This window comes from Hemicordylus capensis, chromosome 1 (assembly GCF_027244095.1).
Source record: "Hemicordylus capensis ecotype Gifberg chromosome 1, rHemCap1.1.pri, whole genome shotgun sequence".
Taxonomy (NCBI): domain Eukaryota; kingdom Metazoa; phylum Chordata; class Lepidosauria; order Squamata; family Cordylidae; genus Hemicordylus; species Hemicordylus capensis.
Genome location: NC_069657.1, coordinates 31735599 through 31760077, shown reverse-complemented (window position 1 = coordinate 31760077; position 24479 = coordinate 31735599). Strand labels below are relative to the sequence as shown.

The following is a 24479-nucleotide window of genomic DNA, read 5'->3' as shown; positions in this document are numbered from 1 at the left end:
ACAGAAAGTTGAAGTCAAAATGCATTCAGGTTTATTTAGGGTTATTTAGGAGTACAGAAAAGAAATATTGATTAATAAGCAACACAATATTAACTAATAAAACTAACAAGACTAATAATACCAATAATACTGAATTGAAGCTTGCAAAGATGTGTTTTAGCTTTAGGTACAAACTACAATCAACTCAAGGCTGGCTAGAGAAATGAGCCTTAGAGAACAACTTCAGAATTTAAAGAGAGCAAGCAGGGTCGTCCCTAGCTGGTGCTGGTGCTGGCGGGTGAATCAGCATGTGCAGGGCCTCCTTAATGTTTCATATCATTACAGAATCGTACTAATTGATGACATACAGTGTAAACAGTGTGAGTGAGGTTCTTTGACACGTCCAACCAGCTTGGACATATAATGCATTTCTAAAGAAATAAAAATAAAAAGCACAACACATGCTTCACAGTTCTCAGACCTTCGGGGTTGCAAATCAACTTGAGCATAGTGCATTCATAAATATAAATATAAAAATTATATAGATAGAGATATAGATATATAGTTTGTTCAAGAAGTTTTTGTAATTTTTCTGCCATGAAACAAGCCACTTATAGGACTTTTTGGATGTTTTTTTTTAAAAACCCAACCATTTGTCCAATCCACTTCAGTTTAAATATACATATTCCTCTCACCCTGTCCTACCTCTCTGCTCAATACCAAAGCCCTATGCCAAGTCATTCCAGGACAGGTGATCTAAAGACTGGGGCAAAAAGGGGGATGTTTTACCCTTTTTTATGATGGCAGATGATGGTCTAAGGGGGGGCTTCTGTTCCAGACATTATTGTAATTTTCTACCATGAAACAAGCCACTTATAGGACTTTTTGGTTTTTTAAATTATAAAAATTAAAAACCAAGAATTAGTCCAATCCACTTCAATTTAAATATATATATTCCTCCCACCCTGACCTACATCTCTGCTCAACACCAAAGCCCTATGGCAAGCCAATCCCTAAATATTCAAGTGGGGGGGATAACCACAAAAAGGAAATCACATCATAGCTCCATCACTAAGGCTGGGCTGGGCAGGGCTGGGTCTGCAGAGAGCTCTGATGCTGGACACTGCCTGCCTGCCTGATTCCTTGCTTCCTCAGCTTCAGCCTTAAGTGAGGCCTGCATGGAGACCTCTCTGGAAGCCCCACCTACCCACCGAACAGCTGAGAGGTGGGGAGAGAGGGAACTCCACCAGCTTGCCTGGGAGTCATTCAAGCTGCACACAGACACAAAAGATTGGCTGCAGGGAAAGATAAATGGCTGGGACTTGGGGGGAGAGGAGGGCAGGCTGCACTGCAGTGTCCCCAGAGCGGAGCCTGGATCAGGGCAGTTGCCCTGGTTGCCCCACTCTAAGGACAGCCCTGAGAGCAAGGAGGGAGCAAAAGAGTTTGGAGCAGAGGTTTTAGTATAGCTGGATCCTTTCCGATGGTGTTTCAGATACATGTTGCTCAGCCTCTCTCTCCAGGAACAAGCAGGAAAACAGGATGCAAGAGAGGAGAGGGGGCCTGTGCACCACTCTTGGTTCAAGCCAGAAAGAATCTAAAGGTGGTCTGATCCCAGGACACCGGTTCCCTGATGCAGCCAACCATGCTGCACAGATTAGGCCTGGAGATGGGGCCAACCTGGAAGTTGAAAGTGGGATGGGCACGAGGGCCAAGGCACAGCCGGATGGTATAGCTCATGCCCAGACTCACGTACACACAGCAGGTCAATCCAGAGAAGAGATTCACCACTGCTCGGTGGTCCCTGTGACAGAAACAGGCAGAAATCTGCCTTGGGGCTAAATGCTGACCACACCTTTTTGCTGGAAAAGGTGACATCCGTGATGAACAAAAGAATACATTTTGTCCTGTACAATCTTAGGTGGGTGTGTTCTAGAGCACAGTGAAGTGAAAAGGTTTAGACAACCTGTATGTAAAACTTTGAATAGGCGGACTCAGAACTTGTCTTGTGTCAAGAGGACCTTCAGAGGAAAGATAACTGATGTCCTTGCCATAATAAGCACATTTAGTCTACTTCATGCCAGCCATTAATGCTTGGGTCAGAATTAGCGCTCTTAACTGAGCAAAGATGCACCTTTTTAATGTGGTGATTCTCTTTATTTAGCAGGGGGAAAGTAACTGGCCCCATCCACCACCAGCACAGTACCTCCAGTGAATGTTGCTGGTACCTATCTTATGTTTCTTTTTAGATTGTGAGCCCTTTGGGGACAGGGATCCATCTTATTTATTCATTCATTATTTCTCTATGTAAACTGCTTTGGAAACTTTTGTTGAAAAGCAGTATAGAAATATTTATTGTTGTTATCTATTCCTTCCTGGGAAGGTGATTAGCTAGAAGGCTAATCTTTTGTGCCAACATAGAGGGGAGTTCTCAGCTACTCTTTTTAGAGGAATAACTTCTTGTTAACTTTTGTCTACTTCAGCATCCTCATCTGTGTTTGAACAGAGAGGAGAGCATGAGGAATACTCCTCTTTCAGTCATGGGTTAGGCTTGACCTGGAGTTACCTTTCCTATGTTTGCCTGCTAAGCGACTTACCCTCGTGAGTTAGTCCATATAAGCAAATGGTGTGCCCGCAATCCTGTGAGCCATAATGAAAACTACAAGTCTGTGGTTCCAAATCATATTCAGGAGTGCAGCTGGGAGCCCCCAAACAGGCTGTTTTCTTAACACCACTTCAGATTTCAGAGTGAAAAACTGAGCAAGGGTCTCAGCCCAGCACTAACATGACCTGGGGCTTAGCCACATTAATTAATTAATTAATTAATTAATTAATTAAGTACTTTTATATACCACCTCATACAAAAATGTCCCTGGGCAGTTGACAATATAAAACCATTAAAACATTAAAACAATCAAAACAATTTAAAATACAATAAAAACCCTAAAACTGAAGCTATAAAACTATAAACTGAAAGCCTGACTAAACAGGTATGTTTTTAGGCCCTCCGTAAAAATATTCAGAGAAGGGGAGACTCTAATTTCATTAGGAAGTGAGTTCCAGAGGCATGGGGCAACTCTCGAAAAGGCCCAGTTTCAAGTCTCCACCAACCAAGCCAGTGGCAACCGCAACCAGATCTCCCCAGATGATCTTAACAGGTGATGGGGATGAAGAAGAAGAAGGCATTCTCTTAAATACCTTGGACCCAAACCATTTAGAGCTTTATTGGTAATAACCAGCACTTTGTATTTCGCCCAGAAACTTACTGGGTTTTTAAAAAAAAATGGGTGTAATATGACTGTAGGCTTTACAGTTACCACAGAGTCTATTGTGGAGGTATCCAGCAGCTCCTCTTGTGTGCCTAAATTGGATCAATTTCAGTTTGTGACTCTTGAGGATGTGGACAAGATACTTGGGACTCTGCACCTTACCACTTGTTCTCTTGATCCTTGCCCAATATGGCTTATACAATTTAGCAGTGAGGTTTCTGGAGAGGACCTTGTTAAGATCATTAATGCTTCTCTGAGGGAAGGCAGGATGCCTCTTTGTCTCAAGGTGGTGGCGTCTTAGCTCCATGATGTTTTGGAGGAAGCAGAATATCTGGAAGCAGAATATCTGGCTTTCAGGCAGGCTATGTGGTTGAAATGGCCTTAGTTGGCCTGTTGGATGATCTCCAATTAGGAATTAACGGGGGTGTGTGTGTGACTTTGTTGATCTTTTTGGATCTCTCTGTGACGTTCGATACCATCGACCATGGTATCCTTCTGGTGTGCCCGAAGGGGTCGGGAGTGGGAGGCACAGCTCCTACTTCTCAGGTAGGTTCCAGATGGTGTTGCTTGGAAACTGTTGCTTTTCAAAACATAGGCTCCAGTATGGCGTCCCGCAAAGCTCCATACTGTCTCCAGTGCTTTTTAACATCTACATGAAACCACTGGGAGAGATAATCAGGGGATTTAGTGCAGAGTGATCATCAGGGGATTTGGATCATCAGGGGATTTGGTGCAGAATTGACCCAAATCTATATATCCATGTCAACTTCATCAGGAAATGACCTAACTTCTCTAAATGCATGCCTGGAGGCAGAAATGGGCTGGATGAATGAGAACAAACTGAAGCTGAATCCAAGAAAGATGGAGGTACTCATTGTGGGATGTCGAGACTTAGGAAGTGGTTTAGATCTCCCTGTTCTGGATGGAGTAGCACTCCCCCGGAAAGGGCAGGTACATAGTCTGGGAGTACTTCCAGACCCAAACCTATCCCTGATTTCTTAGGTTGAGGAAGTGGCCAGGAGTGCTTTCTATCAGTGCTGATTCACCAGCTATGTCAATTTCTGGAGATAAACAACCATAAAACAGTGGTGCATATGCTGGTAACATCCAGGCTTGACTACTGCAATGCACTCTATGTTGGGCTGCCTTTGTACACAGTTCAGAAACTGCAGTTAGGACAGAATGCAGCAGCGAGGTTGGTCTCTGGGGTCACCAAAAGAACCCCTTGCTGACTGATTGCAAATAAAGCTCCGGCTTCTGTCAGATACTCCAGCTGCTAGCGCCCAACTACCCCTCAAGGACCACATCCAGCCGGAACGTGATCCCCTCCCTGTACATGTGGTGCAGGAAGCTTGCATCAGCCATGCTGTGTGCAGCATCACCTAGCACCAGTGGGCATTTCACCACTGATCTGTGGAACTGTGTGAGTGGGATGCACACTGCTTTTCTGGCCCTGACCGCCCTCTGGTAGGGTCCGGGGGAGGGACCCCAGTGCTGCCTCTGGTTCCAGCACGTCTCACACCACATTTCAGCACAGGTGGGCCATCATGCATGTGGAGACCTTGGATGTCAAGCACACCAAGGAGGAGGTGGCAACCATACTTGGCTGCCAAACTGAGGAGTGGATAGGCAGGTTGCCACACCTCTCCCAGGGCTTAATTGTGACAGACAATGGCTCCAATGTCACAGCAGTGATAGAGTCAGTGTTGGAGTGTGTGAACATCCACTGCATGGCACACATGTTCCACCTGACTGTCAGGGACGCCCTTGGCCTCAAGGAAGCAAAGGCATCCAGGGAACATGGCCGCCCCATGGTAGGTGCTGTTGATGCCATGGCTGGGCTTGTAGAGAAGTCCTCCAAGATTGCAGCCCACTTCCACCAGAGTGAGAAGTCCAGGTGCCTGCTTTGCGAGTGGCATCATGTCCATCAGCTTCCACAACATCTCATCCCCACAGATGTAGATACCTGGTGGAACTCCACCTTCCTCTTGTTCCAGTGCCTGCTAGAGCAGGAGGTGGCCCTCGATGACCTGGCAAGGATTGAGTCCTTGGGCGTGTGCAACCTATCCAATGTGGAGTGGAAGCTCATTTCTGAGATGGTGTTGGCACTCGAGCCTGTTTGCCAAGAAGAGCTTGAGTGGCAACACCACTCCTCTGAGCCAGGCCCTGCCCGCAGCTCTCCTCCTGGAGAAGCTGATGGGTGAACTCCGGACTTCACTGACCACACCAGAGGGGTGTGCTCTGGCTGGAAGGCTGAGGGCAGGGGTTGTCGACAGGCTGGTTGATGAGTTGGGTGACAGGGAGGAGTACGTCCTGGCTTGTCTCTGTTACCAGACCATCAAGGGCAATGTAGTTTGCGCCAATGACTTGCCCAGGTGGAGGGACCTCCTGGTCGATAGAGTTAGGGAAAAGGAGGTCACTAGGACCTGCAGAGACCAGGAAGGTGGTGATGGTGTGCCCTCTGAGCATGCGCGACACAAACCCAGCAGCAGTGTGGGGGACCCTTCAGCTCCCACCCCTTCTTCATCCCAGTCCAGCAGCATGGCATCCCAGGCAACAGCACCAATGCAACAGGCAGTTCCTCCCGCTAAATCAGCCCAGTGATTTAAGTGGGCGTGCCTTGGAGCCTTGCCTGGTTTGCGGGCGGCTCGGCCTACCAGGCCCACCACTGCTGCACAATGTGTTGCCCAGTACTTGGAGGAGCCTGTGGAGGAAGACCCCGAGATGGACTGCGCACAGTTCTGGGTAGCCCACTGCCAAGTCTAGCTGGACCTGGCAGTGATTGCTGCACCCCTCCTCTCCTGCCTGCCAACTAGCGTCCAGAGCGAGTGGGTTTTTTCACATGCTGGCGTCTTGGCAACTGGATACAGTTTTAATGCTGTGACTTGGCAACTGGATAAACAATCCTACTGGTGTAAGCTGATGCTGAACTAGCCTCTGGTTCCACCTGACCATAGCAGGGGGGCTGTGGGCACACATACTGACACTAGGCAGTTTGTGCCAGTATGGCACTGTGTAGATGATGTGTAAATATTTTGATGTGTGTTGTGTAGCTTGTTGTTGTACATAGTTGTCCTGTGGGGAGAGGGCAGCAGGACTGCCAGAATGTATATTTGTAAATATTTCAATGTGTGTAAATGTGTGCTTGTGTAGATAGAAGCATTGTGTGTGCATATGTGTGTGTGAGTGTGTGCATGCATGGAGGTTTCTTTTGTTGTGTGTGTTGGGGGGGTGGATGTTGTCAGTAGTAGAGGTTTTGGGTCTGGTTTGTGTCAATAGATTGTTGGTGGTTTAAATATTACTGTATAGCTACTGTGTAGATGGATTTGTATATATACTTATATACTGTGTAGATGGATTTGTATATATATTTGTGAATTGTTTTTATAAAGTGTGCCCCCCACTCTTTTCCCTCTCATTTGGTTCTGCTGACACACACACATACACACACACTCCAGACACGCATGCACCAGCCATGATGAGTAAGTGGTCTCCCGCCACATCACGTCGTGTGGCCTCCACTGACCCTCCTCTGAGCCGAACGTTCCTATCCCCTTAATTTTTTCAGAGTCCCCCCTCTCTTTCCCCTCTCCAGGTTGTTTCTGCTGACACGCAAACTCACACACACACACACACACACACACACACACACACACCAGACATGCATGCACCAGCCCTGATGAGTAAGTGAGTAAGCTACTCTATGATGAGTAAACTACTTTAATAGAGATAGACTTGTTAAAAGGACAGTAACTGGAAAAAAAATCCTGGGGGGGAAACCATGAACCCCACCGGCTTGGGGCTGCCTGGGAGGAGTTGTGGTACAACCTACCGTACCACCAGACCCACTTTGGGGTGCCCTGACACCCCACAAAGAGGGAATGGGGCTGCCTCAAATCCCCATTATTCTTTATGGGGGAAATGCAAAAGTTGAAAAAATCTTCAAAAATTCATTAAATATTACAGAAGTATCTGATTGCTTTGGGTTTCGGTGGGTGGTAGGCACCCCTGGGTGCCTACCACCCACCACAGTTTTGTGCCCCTAGGTGCTCTACATAGGGAGTAATGGGCTGTTTTGTGTCCCCATTACATCCTATGTAGAACCTTTTAGAACTGGTTCGAACTGGGCTAAAATTCAAACTGAACCTGGGGGAGGGGCTTGAGCAAAACCAAAACCAAACCTTCCCACCCTAGTTTGAAGCTGGTTCAAATTCAAACCAAACAGGCCAAACCAGGGTTGTGCGCATCCCTAGCAGTGCGTGACACACAGGGTCACATCAATGGCATAATTTGTGCTGATGTCATCCACCCTGATCCAAGATGGTGGATGTGTTAAATGGGAATTAATGGGAATTAGTGACAGTCCATGTGCCAACTACCCCCCAATCTGCAAGCCACTGGGTACTCAGTTTATATTTTAGAAATTTTTGAGATGTTTAGACTCTTGGTGTGTAATGAATCCTCATAGGGATTCATTATGAGGAAAGGTTATTGGACACCAAAGAGTCTAAACACTTGAAAATATTCCTAGAACATAAACTGTGTAGGATCCCACCGCCTTGCAGGTGGGAGAGGAATGTAGTTGGTACATGGCAGATGACAGTTAGCACTGTCCAAAGATAGTCAAAATGAATATAAGAGATAAAGGTGTTTAATGAATCTTCAGAGGGATTCATTGAGGAAAAGTTATAATACACCAAAGAATCCAAACACTTGAAAAATAGCAACCACACATTTTGCTCCATAACTCCACTTTTACAAGGGATAGAGCTTAGCTTTTTTAAAAATAATGGAATCTGGGAATCTGGAGGAATTAATAGAGGAATCCGAATCTTGAATCTATTCAAATTGAATCTGGTGTGATTTGATTTTGACCTGAATGTAGCCAATGGCCCACAGGGGTGATTTGTTCTGTCTGCAGATCACTTGAATCAGCTAGATTCAGGTACGAATAGATTTGCACCTGAATAGATTCACACATCCCTAATGAACAGTTCATGATTTGTTCCATAATCAGCCCCCGGCCACATCTTTGCTGTTATAACTGAGGTCTTCCACCTCCTTGCACCAAGAATGTAATCAATTTGATTTCTGTATACTCTATTTGGTGATGTCCATATGTATAGGCACCACTTTGATTGTTTGAAGAATATGTTGATCTTGGTGATCCCAGGCCCTAGGGATATTAAATTGCAATCAACGAGAGCCAGAGCCTTCTCATTGGTGGCCCTGACTCTATGGAATGGTCTCCCAGATAATATCAGAGCTCTCCATTATCTGTTGGCCTTTCGTAAGGTATGTAAGACTGAAATGTTCCACCGGGTGCTCAGTCGCTGAGATAGCTGGTTGTAGAGTGATCTTGTAATCCATGGTTATTATGTCATGTGGAATGAGTATTGTATTGGGTTGTGGTTTATGAGGCTAAGTAAGATTTTTTTAAATGAAATTGTGTTGTGTACATTTGCTTGTAAGCTGCCCTGAGTCCTATGGGAGTAGGGCGACATATAAATCTAAGTGACTAAATAAATAAATAAATGATAGCAATGAAGAGATAGTTGGATTGGCAGAAATGAATAAGTCATTCTTCTGCTTCATTTCTGTTTCCTAGGCCATACAATCTGACTGTGTTTTCCTCCTTACCATTTCCAACTATGGCATTCCAGTCTCCAACCATCACAGCACATCTTGCTTGCATGTTCTGTCAATTTCAGACTGAACTTGAACATAAAACTCATCAACTTCCTCTTCTTCTGCATCAGTTGTGGCATAGACTTGAAAAACTGTCATGTTAAAGGGTTATCAGAGAAATCTAATTGATATTAGTTGGTCACTGACCGCATTGTACCCAAGTACCGCCATCATTATATCCTTCCTGACTATGAAAGCAACACCATTCCTTTCTTGTTTCTTGTGTCCTGAGTAGTAAACAGTATGATTTTCTGACTGAAAGTGTCGAATTCCAGTCCATTTTAATTCGATGATGCCCAAGATGTCAATCTGTAGTCGATTCATTTCATCTTTCACTGTGTTGAGCGTCCCCATATTCATGCTTCTTAAATTCAACATTCCCATTGTAATTCTGTCTTTGCAGCTCCGGATTTTCTTTTCTCACATGGCAACATCACAGTACCACCACAAAAATAGTACCACCACACACACAAAAAAGCTCTGGTCTCATGTATGTCACCCATGTGTCACAGCAGATGCTAGAACAGCTGAGTGTATTGAAGCTATCCAAGGCTAATAAATGGAGATAATACAAGATGGCGGGGGAATAGCAAGAGAGGTGCCTTAAAAATGGAAAGAGAAGGAGCTTACTGACAGGCCTGTGCAGAACTCCCCCCACCCTCCCAGTGGTGGCATGCTCGGATGCCATTTACCTGCTGCTACGGCTGAGAGAGTAAGAGGAGTCCCGAGCAGGTCTGCTGGTAAGTGCCTTTTCTTTCATTTTTAAAGCTTGTCTCTCTTGCATCACTCCCCCCACCACCTTTTATTACCTGTGGAAGCAAAGCAGAATCCTCATTGGATTCCTTTTTTACAGGTGCTCTAACTGGCAAACCAGTTCGAGCCAGTTTGGTCAGATGGACTGAACTTGCTGGATAGTTCAACCTAACCACTTGGAGGACCACTGTCTGGTCCGAATTCGGTCTGAATTTGGACCAAATCGCTCAAACCAGTTCCATGCACACCCCAAATGTATAATAAGTGACCCCAGGAATTTCAAAATATTCCAGTTTAGAGGACCACCTTTTGAATCAAAGTATGGATGTTTGGTAGAATGTGGGGCTATTCTTACGATCACAAAAATTGGGCTAGGAAAATCCTAGCCTGATTTTTGTGATCATCAGAACCACCGGGCTCGCAGCCGAGCCTGGTGGTTCTGGAGCGGCTATCCTGCTCCTGTAGCCCGCCCCTTAGCCCGGGTTTGCAGAGTAAGTGCTCCACAAACCTGGGCTATCTGCTCGTGAGTAGCCGTGGTGTGGCTCCGCGCCATGGCTACTTGTGAGTAGACCCCCAGCTGGGAGTCTTAAAAGCAGCCTCCTGGCTCGGGGGTCTCCCCAGTATGCCCTGCGCACTCGCACAGGGCATACTGGGGCTGCGGCCCCCGAGCTCCCCAGCCCCCGCCGGCTCTGTCTTGGAGCCAGACATCGTGTGGGCAGCCGATCTGGCTGCCCAGGGCTTCCTTCCCGCTTACCAGGAAAAAATGATTCTCACTTATCGTGAGACCCGGTCCTATATATATACTACATGTAAAATACAAGCCACCTAAGGGTGCAGCCTAGCGAGCAAGGTGTTGCTGGTTTGAATCCCTGCTGGTATGTTTCCTAGAATATGGGGAACACCTATATCGAGCAGCAGCGATATAGGAAGGTGCTGAAAGGCATCATTTCACACTGTGTGAGAGGAGGCAATGGTAAACACCTCCTGTTTTCTACCAAAGGAAACCACATGGCTTTGTGGTCACCAGGAGTCGACACTGACTTGAGGGCACAACTTTAACATGTAAAATATTCCACTGAATTAAATGTTCTTTTTCCCACACACACACAAAAGTACGCATGAACATAGAATCAACACATATTTTAATGTTGATGGTTGCACATACTTTAGATTAGGAATTTTGTACTGGAGAAAGAAACGGCAGGGTATGATGTAATTATTTTATATATTTGTACACCATCCCATACTTATGTCTTTGGGAAGTTTACAACAACATAAAACAAATAAAAACAAAATTTGAAACATGCCATTAAATACTTTTTAAAAGTTCTCAGAGGCTCTTATTTCAGCAGGTAGCACACTCTAGAGGCTCAGGGCAGCAACAGGGGACTATCACATTTATGTTTTCTATGTTGGGAAATATATATCAAAGGCACTTTCTGGCCGAGTTAGCCACCCTTACCTCTGAGGATGGGGCAGTACAACATTCTGAGGAAGCAGGGAAGGATGACCAGCAGCAAGAGGTGGAGAAAGAAATGCCAACCAGCAGGAGTGCAGCCGCAACAATCCTCCACATCCTGCGGCAGGCTGAAGCTTTGGCCTGGGAACCAGGACACAGCAGGAGGAGGCCTAAGGAGGCCAAGGGGGAGGTGCACAGTGTTGGAAGTTAAAGGACTTTGTGCTGTCTCTTGTCTCAGACAGTGGAGGACGGACTAGTAAGTCAGAGGGCTAGAGGGTCAAGACATTTGTCATCACTTCTCCACTGCTCTGATGCTATCCCTTTGATGTGTAGATTGCTAATCTCAGGGACTTCCTTCCTCCTTCTCTCTCTTCCTACTTGCCCGCCTACCTTGCAACATGGCAAGCTTCTCTCCCTGCACCATATGTGCAGAGAGGATGCAGAATCCATCTGCATCCAGTTAGATAGTTAGATTAGAGATCCTAAATCCTCACTTTCCTGTCTAGAATGGAGTTGCTTAATAAATGCCTTTTATATTGATTTGAAACTATGAATTGGCTCCAAGTTACTTTACTCTCAGCACATACGCATGCCTAACTAAATCCGCTGTGTGTTGTGCCTCTGTGCACTCTGCTATAATGAGAAAGGAATTCTCTCACCACAGAGAATTTCCAACAGGTTATGGGAGCCCAGTATTTTGAGCTGCGTGTGCTGCAACTAGAGAGTTAGGTTTGTTCCAGGAGATCCATTGAGATCTAGCGTGGACACTTTGAATTGCTAATCTACGGCAACTGCCTTTTGGAGCCAGTGAGAATGGCTACTTACCTAGAGGGAAAACTCAGGCTGACTATCCTGAATGCAGACAACTATTTGGAATGGAAAACCAGACTGAGGATTGCACTGAAAGCAGAAGGACTCCACCAAGTTATTGAGGAGACCCCCCTGCCAGATGGATCCACAAATGCTGAGAAAACTTTGAAACAAAATTGGCTGGTCAAGGATGCGAAAGCTACAGCTTTGATTACAGCTTCTGTGAGTAAAAATCTTCTTTTTGCTATTTGTGATCTTGGAACCTCAAAGGAAATGCTAAGCAAGCTAGATACCTTGCATATGAAAAAAGGGTGGGCATACACCTTTAATTTATGAAAGAAAATGCAGGATCTTCAGTATAAAGAGGGGGACTGTTTTTCTACTTTTGTAAGAATTTTGGAAGATTTCTTTTTTCAATTTAAAGAGGCAGGGGAGGAATTTTCAGACAGTCAGAGGCTGGAAGCTCTGTTCCTGAGCATGCCTCCCAGCTATAGCAGTATAATCGGCCAATTGGAAACCCACACCAATCTAAGCTTTGAAAAGGCTGTGGAGACGTTATCCTTTGAAACAAGCAGGAGAAAGATTTTGAACTCACGCTATGAGAGTGAATTGGCAAGTATGAATTTGGCCACAGGGTGGCGAACTGTCCCAAGAATCAGACAAAGGCTGAACTGTTTGATATTCCTGAAGAGACTGTTTATTTGGGCAATAATACTACAATTAAAGCCAAGAAGAAAGGCGAAGGAATTTTGTATTGCAAATTGCTGGATGGATCTGTTAAGCCATTTTTTCTTAAAGATGTTTTGTATATCCCTGACTTCTCAAGCTCCTTGATTTCTATATCCAAGCTAGAAAGACAAGGCTGTGAACTGTATATTAAAAATGGACAATGTGTTGTTACCCAGAATGGAGAAATTTGCCTTGTAGGCTCTGAATCTCAAGGTCTTTATTGTGTGGAAGAGCACTCTACAAACAGAGAAAGACCTGAGGCATACAAGCCTAATGAAGTGAACCCTGCCAAGTCATGCCTGCATGAAAACTGCTCGCAACTGTGGCATAGACGGCTAGGACACAGAAGTTTTGAATCAATCCAGAACATGAAGGAACAGGGATTAGCTAATGGCATTGATTTTGTACCATGTGACATTGTAATTAACTGTGTTTCTTGTCTTGAGTTCAAAGCAGTAAACAAGCCATATCCAAAGCAGAGTGAAAAGAAGACTGAAAAACCCCTGGAATTGATCCACAGTGATATATCTGGACCACTACCAGCAACCATAGGTAATAAAAAATATTTTCTAACAATAACAGATGATTTCTCATGATACACGTGTGTTTTTCTACTAAAGGGAAAATCAGAAATGCGCATGTAGCCGGGCAGGCACTTCCTAAATTAACTGGGGTCTAAAGACATTTCCATGCACACTGTACATTAAAAGAGGATTATGTTATCAGTGCTGCAAGAAGAATACTGTCTGCGTGATTAATTTTCTACAGGGTTTGCAACTTTCCCCATGAATAATATTGTATTTTCAGTGATGGTAATGAAAAGGAAAGGCCGGTTGAATTTAATTGTAGGGGATGTAGTAACAGTAGTGATTTCAACGATAGTGGTAGCCACAGCTTCCGTGCTGTACTCACCGACTTTCAGAAGAGCTTGGTGAATAGCCTGCAAAGAAATGAAGCAAGGATTAGGGCTGCACAGAGAGTCAGATTTTGTAAGATTGGCTTGTTTTAGTCCTTCCAAGCAAAGACATTTCTTTTCTTCCTTAGGAGATGCTAGTAATGTTGTAATTTTTTCTCTCTCCCATGATCCACTGATTTGCCTCTTCCAAGCGATCTGAGGGTGGGGGGCGAGGCGTGTTTGTGCACATGTCATATTCCTTCACCATTTAGCCTGGAGGACTTGGGGGAGTTTCCCTTATCCTTTCCTATGCAATCTGTGTGGGCTTTGTTTAGTTCCAACTCTCATGACCATTTTAAACAGCTGGTTGAAATTTTTCATGGATCTGAATGTATACAACTGATCCTTTGTGATATGTGATGTTGAGGCAAGGTGGCAGGGGTGGCAAACACCATTTGGACCTTTTGAGTGGTCCTTTTCAATACTCAAAACACATTGTTATTTGTACATTCAAAAGGGAGATGTTGAAAGCCCCCAAGCCCCCAGTCCCTACCCACTTCATCAGGAACGGCTCGTGAACTCACCTTCGGCTGGGCGGCGGGCGGCTTCTTTAACTGTAAACAGAGCCGGTGCTCCATGCCACCCAGCAGCCCCCACAGTGGGGAATCACCTCTGCCACTCACCTGACCGCTGGCGGGGGCTCACCTCCATTGGAGTCAGGTGAGTGGTGGAGGCGATTCCCTGCCATGGGGGCTGCTGGGTGGCATGGAGCACCAGCTCTGTTTACAGTTAAAGAAGTCACCCCCCCCCTCCCGGAGATGCATTCACGAGCCGCGCCTGCACTTCATCAGTAAGTTCACTCTCAAGACCAAGTTCACTTATAAAATGGTGATGTGGGTAAGCAGCAGCAGTGAGGGCTCACAGGCAGGTATCTTCAACTCTAAGAAAACAGTGCTAAGAACTTTGCAGCGTTTTCAGCTTAGATTTTGGCTGGTGCCTGTTTGTAGCATTCCCTATGGCCAGTTATTTCTTCCCTTTCTTAAGGACAAAGGGGCCAGCATCCTGACTAGTCTAGAGCACATGAAGCCAAGAAAGTGCAAGTTCTGTATCTGTGCTCCGGTTCATGTTCCATGCACACTTGCATGCAGTAGTGGCCACTGACTTAAATGGCAGCAAACTTAGCCACCACTGGTATGCAATAGGCTCTATGCTGTTGCGGCGGTTGACCTCAGTTGGCCTCCACGCATACGTATAGAGCCCATTTGTATTGGAAGGAGAGTTTATTTAGCTGTCCCTGTGACTTCAACACAGATGAGAGGAGCAAAGCTAAGGGTATCTGGAAACACGTAATTAAAAGTCAAAGTGAAAAGATTTATTTGGGAAATATATACTTGACCGAGAGAGCCTACATAAGCCTAACAGTGCTCACAAGGTATTCTTGAGCACTGCTATGCCTGCTAACTACATGAGGTGTGGGGGAAGAAGGGAGAGAACAGATGTCTCTCTCGATGAGAGAACGAAACCAGAGACTATCAGTCTAACAATGGGGAAATTGAACAGAGACAGAGAGTGGACAGAAAGGATCCCCTAACTTCCTATCTCTGTTCCCTAATGCCAGTAGTCAATAGTCAGGTTGCTGGTGCAAAGAGTCAGTGCCTTCTGGAGCTCTCATCTTCTATCAATCTGAGGGATTAGTATGGTGTGTATCCACTGTGCTAACCCCTCAAATGGCCTCTGCACATGCATGGAGGCCAAGTGGGTGTGGGCCAGCTTCCCCAAGGGTTACTGAGTTGGCTACCACCACAGTGTAGAGCATATCCGGTACTACCAGTGGCTAAGTTCACTGCTGTGTAAAGTTGTAGTCTTCCACTTGGAGCAGCCCTCACTGGCCGCTATTGCTTTTGCTGGGAGAGGCATTTTCCAAATTGCAAAAAAGGGAAGCCCCTTTTTGAGCCCAACTCTCTCTCAAAGGGGCCTCTGGCCAAAACCCAAAGGGATGTGGTTTGAAATGAAGAGAGCCATTTGCTGCCAAAGAGGAGAGCTTAGGAATATTGGAAGCTGCCACATACTGAGTCAGACCATTGGTCCATCTAGATCAGTATTGTCTTCACAGACTGGCAGCTTCTCCAAGGTTGCAGGCAGGAATCTCTCTTAGCCCTATCTTGGAGATGCTGCCAGGGAGGGAACTTGAAACCTTCTGCTCTTCTCAGAGCAGCTTCATCCCCTGAGGGGAATATCTTGCAGTGCTCACACTTCTAGTCTCCCTTTCATATGCAGCCAGGGCAGATCCTGCTTAGCTAAGGGGACAAGTCATGCTTGCTACCTCAAGACCAGCTCTCCTCTGGTCTTCTTTTTCTCTTGCATAAGATTTCTCCTGCAATCAATACCCACACAATTGAGAACTGGTGTGGTGTAGTGGTTCGTGTGTCAAGACTAGCATTTGGAGACTTGCATTCAAATTCTTTCCCATTTGGTCATTAAGCTCACTGTGGCGAGATATACTTGCTCTCCTCCAGACCTGCCTCACAGGATGGTTGTGAAGCAAGAACATGTACACAACTCTGAACACTTTGGAGGAAGAACAAAATATGTGTCATAATAAAATATATGTATATATGTCTGTAACATTTTTTTTTTATTTTTTTATTTATTACATTTATATCCCGCTTTTCCTCCAAGGAGCCCAGAGTGGTGTACTACATACTTAAGTTTCTCCTCACAACAACCCTGTGAAGTAGGTTAGGCTGAGAGAGACGTGAGTGGCCCAGAGTCACCCAGCTCCAATCTTAAGCATGTAAACTCAGAAACATATTCAACCAAGCTTTTTAACAGCTATCACAGCAGGAAGCAGCCCAGTTTGATCCCTTCTATGAACTACGTTTATGCAGAAAGCATATCTGACTATAATGTGTGTCAAACAGAAGAAAAAGCCATAAATTTGCTATCCATTTAGGTCTATTATCCACCAATCTGATTTCAAACAGGACAGCAGAATGGCATACAAGGAATTAACCCAATTCCTTAAGATTTAAAGTTAAGCAAGCATCTCTGGGTTTTAAGAGGGAGCATTTAAAAGGAGTTTCCTGTGATCTGATTTGCAAAGCCTTACTGAGATTTTTTTAAGATATATTTTTGAGAAAGTCTTTTTTAAGAGATAAAAAAGATGTACTTTGGGGGATGGAGGAGGGGGAATACTTAATTTTCATTCTAGCAATTTGTAGAGCTACTTTCAAAAACCTGGAGTATTTTATTCCACTACAAGCTAATAAAAATGATGATGATGCCATTCACATTAACAATAATGGGGTGGCGAAGGTGGGTGGGGCAGGGAGGCAAGGTTCAACCTACCTTCCCCCAGATGATTGATGTTTGTGCCTTATTGTGCGGGCAACATGCCCACATGATCCGCACCATTGGGAGCAGTGTCAATCACTAGATGTGCTACTCCTGGCACCACAAATCAACAGAGGGATTTGTTTTCCTGACCTCTAAATATGCCCCAAGTCACAGTGCGATGAATGCAGGACCTTGGAGGATCCCCCCATCAGATGGGCACTCTAGGCACCAGTCTCTATGTCTTCTCAGGATACTAGTTGGTGACTATAGGCCACCTCCAGCCTCAGAAGCAAGATGCCTCTGAATACCATTGTAGGGGAGCAACAGCAAGAGAGAGGGCATGCCCTCACCTCTGGCCTGTGGGCTTCACGGAGGCATCTGGTGGGCCATTGTGTGAGACAGGATACTGGACTAGATAGGCCTTGGGCCTGAACCAGCAGGGCTGTTCTTATGTGACTATGTTCTTATGTGTGCAACCCAAGGAAACACACAATCCCGGCTGCCAGGTTAGGGGAGCACTCACTCCCTTCACCTCGGCTAAAAGTCACTCTATGAAGTGGAATTAGGTTGGATGGGAGAGCTGGGATCTGCGCCGATCCCATCATTCCACATGAGCAACCTAGCCCTAGGGACATGCATGGAACCATTTCAGAGCAGCAGCACAATGCACTGGCAAAGCTCTGAGGTGCCTGGCCACTCCTTCCCCCGGCTCTATCATAAATGTGGCTGCTGGCAGATCAGGAGCAGCTGCCGACAGCACAGTGCCCCAGATGACCAACAAATGAGAGAGGAGGCTCATGCTTGTCTTCCTACCTCGCTTTAAACCAGGGTAGCCAAACAGGGCTATCAAGAGTTGGAGCAGCAGGACTACGTGTGATCCTGGGGCCCCGGACAACAAGCCCTACCTGGGTAGGACAGGGCTAGCACAGTTAGGGCTAGTTGTGAAAATGGACTCAGAGTCTGTAGCTCAAGCTGATTTTTGAAAAGCATACCTTGGAAACTTTCAGCTTGTGCTCCGCAGTAATTCCAGATAGGTCTGCTTCTTCTGTGAATACTTCAGTAACTCCCAGGTTTTGAAACAGATCTTTGACATCATATATACTAGATACTGAAAACCTTGGGATGAACAGATCTATTCTCCTATGAAAGAAGAAACAGAGGCTGGGGATCTGCTGCTCTGAGAGAACACAGAACACAAGCCACAATGTACAGAAATTTGCAATTTGGCTTGATAAAAAGTCCCAACCACTCCACAGCAACATAACACAGTCCCATATCAGTTGCCATCCACAAGTATAGCAATGATCTCTTGAAACAAATGCTGCTTTCATGGTCATTGCTGGAGGCAAGGCTATATTGTGTGTTGTTATGAGGGGTGCGGTCTTTTGGTATCATAACATTGCACGGCACTGGAAAAACAAAAACATGATGCTTTCCACTTGGTATCAGCAAATGTGGCAGATTGCTATATCAGAAGAACTGACCCACTTTATTCATCTTCAATCAGGTCAAACTAATTCCAACGGGTTTTTCAACCACATAGTCTGATTTTATCTTATATACAAATCAGGAAAATTTCACTCACTCTCCACCTTCCAACCATGTTAATATCTGGAAAGATTGTCAAATCAAGTTATTGTGTAATTAAGTAGAAACTGGAGTTTATATGTTTGTAAAAAGGGATATCATTGTTTTTTAATAAATGATTTTTGTGTGTGTGTTGTGGTTAATCAATTTTTAAAAAAAAAAAAAAACCCCTAGGTAAATTATATGCAGTCACAAGAATGCCTGAGTAGAAATAGTGAAATAAAAAATATTCATGTAGGATATGGAGACAATGCTCTATCCAGTACAGCACAGTGGCTTACCCTGATCTCAGTGAATTCAACCAATTTGACACAACAGCTGTTCCCAATGCTTCTTCCACCTTTTTCATTTCCCCTTGTTTGGGCAGAATGAACAATACTGAAGCATTGCCTTTGTACAGGAGCTGCACCACCTGACAGGACAGATTCTTGTCAGAGTAACTCTTAAAATAGCTGTTTTTCTTCATCATATCCACTTTCACTGTTGTTCCTTCATCCACAAAGAAATTATCTTCTCGAGTGGCCAGAGGACTGAAAATTTTTTCCCAGTAGGCTTATGAAAAGGAAGGCAAGAGAGTTGTGGTTATGCAATTCAAGAAGATCCATGCATTGAAAGACATGTCATATATATCCTGAAATCAATAACATATGAGAAATTTAATATGAGCTTTTGGAGTTGTGAATGATTTCAGTTTTAGCTTTTTAAACTCAGCTTTGAAAGATACATTTTAAATACTTTGTGTTGTATGCTAGAACACGTACTTTCATCTGCACAAAGGGAAGGGGTGATTTTCTCCAGTTCTCCCCTTTCTCTGCAGTTCCTGCACCCATTAAAAACATGCTCCTGAGGAGCGGTGAATCCTCTCCCCATGTGCAAATGGTACTTCTTCCACAAACAGAAGTCTTTGGATCTAACCAATTAATCTTCATTCTTCAGAATGGATTTCAAGGCAAGAGCATTGATATAAACTGCTAGTATCGATATCTTGTCACCTTTTGTTTTCTACAGATGCTTCAATATAACAGTCAGCAAATCAGTTTCCAGGCCTGGTGATTTACATTTTGTTTGGGGGTTTTTCTTGTTAATTCCAGTGACAAAAGACATTGAGGCAATTCAAACGAGCAGCAGAAACTGGTCTAAGGGTTTCTGCTGCTTGTGTGCAGCAACGAGAGCCCTGCAGCTCCTGGTGGCAAGACCACCTAAATGCCCTCCCCCTTAAACAAGGTTAAAAGAGTGAGAGCTCCGTTTTAACCCCATTTTTTTTCTGGTCATGCGTCTGCTGCGTCTGCTTGCAGCTGCAGCAGACACACTAGGGGGGAGGGGAGAGGGGAGGGGGAATCTCAGGAATGCACCACGCAGCAGTGCTTCTCTTCACCCCACCCCCGGTGCTGCCAGATGAGCTGCGGACAGGCGGAGGAGTGCCCGAGTGAAACCACCGTTCATCTGCGCGGGTGATCCACCAGCCTAGCAACAGGCTAGTGACTGTCTGCGGGTAGAGTGGGTCAGACCCGCTAGCCCGATTTTTGCTGATCGTCAGAATAGCCCCAATGTATCTACATCTGGGATAAGCAATTATTTTTGTTTCATTGCTCCATTTTCTTTCTTTCTTTCTCTCTTTCTCTCTCTCTCTTTCTCTCTTCCTTTTTTTTTTTTTTTGAAATTTTAACTCATCTCAGAGTACTTTCATTGCAGCCACACTCATTTTGCGACAAATGATGGCCATTGCTCCTTGTTCTGTAATTTTTAGGAGGGAAAAAAGTTACTCTATAGTGCAGCACAAGTTCAGACTTTTCCCATTCCTCCCTTCTTTTCATAATTTAAAATACATTGGGGGATTACATGAAAATGCACCTCACTGCTGAATTTCAACTCATTTTGGAGTTATTAAAAAGCTTGAGGCTGTTCACAAATGCAGTCAAGGCCAGGCTAAGGCAGCCACATGTGAACCCACCTGCAGAGGCAGCCTCTTAAATGGGGTTAAGGGATCCCCACAATGTATTTGTATTGTTTATTTCGGCCAAAGGCCAGCATAGATCCCCACAATACACCACTTACTTGCAAGACATGGAGGTTATTCCCACGAGCAGCAAAAATCGGGCTAGGAGAGCCTAGCCCGATTTTTGCTGCTCGTGTAAACCACTGGGCTCGCAGGCGGGCCCAGTGGCTTACAAGCGGCTAGCCTGCTTAGGTAGCCCGCCCCTTAAACCGGGTTTGTGGAGTGAGTGCTCCGCAAACCCAATTTTTAAAATTGTGAGTAGCCGTGGTGCGGCTCTGCGCTGCGGCTACTCACAAGTAGACCCCTGACCGGGAGGCTTGAGCAGGGTATGCTGGAGCTTCAGGGGGGTGCACAGCCCCCAAATTCCCCAGCCCCCGCTGGCTCCACGACGGAGCTGGGAGTCATGTGGGCTGCTGCTGCGGCCGCCCAGAGCAGACTGTCTGCTCATCTGCGGGGAGGGAGGGCTAATCCCGCTCTCCCCGCAAACCCCCAGAGGCCCCTCTTCACACTAATCGCGTGAAGAGCCTCATGATGTGTCCTGGCCTCCGACTCTCTGCACTGCCTGGGCCAGCAGAGGATTGTCTGGGCATGTGTGGAGCATGCCCAGCAATAGAGGAGCAGTCATCTGTGGAGAAGGTAAATTTAAGAACTCTTCATCATCGTCGCCCGCCCTCAAGCCCTCCTTACTGATTGTGAGAAAGGGCTCTTTATCTGGACTGGTTCTTGGAAATGAGTCACAGACACCCTCCTTGCACTCTCAGTACGCCTCCTTCATGAAAGGCTGCATTTACACAATCACTACTGTGACTATGATGACAACGACAACTACTGCTGCTGCTGCTGCTGCTATCTATATAACGCTCTTTAACAGAAGTCCCCAAAGCAGTTTACATAGAAAAAGAAATAATAAACAAAAAGAGGGTGTGTTTTTTTTAATTGATCCAGAAGTTCACAATCACAGCAATCCTGTCTGAAGAGTTAACCAGGATTGCTGAGCCCTGCAGAGCTGATTGTGAGAACGCAGAATTTCCAGGCTATCCTGGTCAAACTGCTGTGATTAATCTGCTTTTAACTAGGATAGATAACCAGAATCTTATCCTGGTTAGCCATCATATTTAAATACAGATTAACCATTTACTCTCCTGAGGAAGGGTAATTGGTAGCAGAAGAATCCGGCTTGCCATTAGATAGCAGGCTGCCAGATAGTCCTGAACCTTGAAACAATGGATCTTGGTATAAACACAACCATCATTTCAAAATCTGGGGCAGTCGGACTTCCTTCTGCCTCCATGTAATGGTGGGGTTTATTGCTTCTGAAGATGGCAGGTTTTAAAAATAAAGTTGCCAGATACACTTTCATTAACATAACTTGCAAATATTTGAAAAACCCCTACATGGCTTTTGAGTCCTTGTTAGCAAGTCTTTGCAAATATAAATGGTTTCTGTGCTGAGGAGTTAGTGCTTTGACATCTCCTAGTATATTTAAGTGTGTGTGTGTGGGGGGGGGATGATCTGCTTTACCTTTCAAGAAGATGTAGTTTACAAGGACCATTACAACTTCTGGATCAAGACCCTTGACAACATCCACCAATTTTCCATGGGTTTTCTTCTCAATGTACTCATTGATCTTGCCCTCAGCTTCTGTCAGATTCTTGAAGTCCGTAGGAAGAACTTCTGCCTGATAGTAATGTTTGGTGTCATTCAAGAACTTCTCTAGCAGTCACCATTCATTGTTTGTGAAAAGGGCGTTCCCAATAATGAACTCGATTTCAGCATCAGGGCGGTTTAGCTTCTGGAGGAAATGGAAAAAACCTTCATGTATTTCTTGCTCGCTGAGCTCTGTCTGGTTAAAACCAAGACCTGAAAGAAGCTGATTCAGTGTGTCAGACTTAGCCCCCAGCATCAGCATGGCAAAGGCGGTAGACATGCTCAGGGGAGAAAATAAAATGTTCTTGCCAGCAGGCTGATCTGAAGCAACCTGGTGGTAGAATCTAAAGGCAAAATCAGCATTGCCTGCAGCTATCTTTTGACAAGGCTCAGTGTGAAGATCATGTTGGTGTTCATCATCCTCGTGGTGGTCAGGAACATGATGAGCATAGGCTAAAGCACAGAGCCTAGCAAGCAGCAGAAACAGGTGAACATTAGCCATTGTGGTCTTTTGGAGCCAACCTGTAATGAAAGAATCACAGTATCTTTCCATTTTAAACCAACATGGCCAAATAGGTCCATCCTCCCTGTTCGAATGAAATGCAATCTTTATTTTGTGCTCCCACTGCAAGACTGAAGAATAAATTACCCCTGGTTATTCAGGAGACATTTCTTCTAATCCCAGGTGATTCAGGTCATGTGCATTTAGCATACAAGGACAAGAAATGAAACGTCTGTCAATCTTATCTATGATGAGAGAGACACAGAAATGAACTTAGCTTCTGCTTGGGCACACATCTATATGAAAATATAGGACATTGGAAGGCAGAGCCTAATTCTTCAATATTTGGGCAACATAGCTACATTTTAAAAAGACTTGCTTAGTTATGTTTTGCAGCCTATATTTCTGTAATAATAATACTTATAAGTAAGTTTGGATACAGCTCAGGGGCATAATGAAGGATTGTATATGGGTGGGTCTGACTCCAATTAGGGGAGAAGGGAAGGGCCCACAATAAAATTATGAAGGAAGAAACCTACAGAAGAATGGTGCTGGGAGGTGTTGCATTCTATTCAGTAATATTTTGCAGTTTGGACATTTGTCCAAAAGGGGATCCTATATCGTGTATGAGGGAGGCGTCAGAGAGAAAAAAGGGAGGGAAAGCAGAAGGAGAAAATGGAACTGTTGCTGAATAAACCTTTAGTTAACTCTACATCATATTTCATTGTGCGTATAAGGGAACAAGCTAAGCATGTGAGCCTGCAAAGCTTGTGAGTGTTTCAGCAACCTCATTTCATTGCCTCACTGGGCCCAATAGCTGCACCACTTTTTGCTATCACTGCTGCTGATTGTTTCTCCAGCTTCCTGGCCTGCACAACAGGGGTATGCATGAATTAATTTTTTTTAATTCTATTTGAGCTCGAATCGAATCACAAAAACTCAAATTGATTTGTCGAAAACAGCTGCATCGATCAATCAACCTCTAATCACTTGAAATGATTTGAATGATTTAACAGCCATTTGGGAGCCCATTTTTTCCAGGGAAAAGCTTTTTCCATAGCTGGTCTACTAACTGGGATTGGTGGGTAAACCACCCCCACTCCTCTGCTCTGGACTTTGTATGTCTGCCCACCTCAGAGGACTGATCTACCCCGGCCCTCTGTTTTTCCGGAGAGCAGAGAGCTGGTGTATCCAATTAGTAGACTTGCTGCACCGGTCAGCAGACAAACCAGCTCTGCACTCTGGACTGGCCTGCCCAAGGCATGCTGCCATGCTAAGTCTGGAGCAGAGGGCTGGTCTACCCACTGATCTCAATTGATAGACCAACTCTCCCCAGAAAAAAGCACCATTTTGAGGCCTGTTTTCCCAGCCAAATGGGCCTCAAAATGGCATTTGAATCACCCGAATGGGTTTTGATGGAATTGGGGGTGATTCTCCTTGACCCCACATTGGGCCCTCTGTTTTGAGGGTCATACAATTTGGGGCTGAATTTGTGAATTACCCTTGATTTGACCCAAATTAATTCAAGCTGGAATTGCACACCCCTACTGTGGATGAAAAATGCTTGGGGGAGGGAGGGCAGGGCATGTTGGCCGTAGGGCCTAGTCTGCTGCATCTGTGTGATATCATGCTTGATTTAGAAACCTGGTTCTTTGCAAAGCTCTGCAGTTGTTGTGGGTGTGTGCTGTTATGTTCTTTGGGGGGCTTCAGGGGCCTTCAGGGGTGGAATAGTGGGATGGTGGTATGGCCCCAATGGGTGCCTGCCACCACCCAGATTGCAAAGGAATTGGGCAAAGGCTGATTTTTTTGTGATTTTTTTGAAGTTTGAGCAA

The 24479-nt window shown here is 45.1% G+C and overlaps 1 pseudogene; it reads right to left on the bottom strand.

Annotated features, from left to right (window-relative positions):
• Positions 1–13438: 13438 nt before the first annotated feature.
• Positions 13439–22647, bottom strand: LOC128339487 (alpha-1-antitrypsin-like; annotated as a pseudogene).
• Between the last annotated feature and the right edge of the window lie 1832 nt (positions 22648–24479).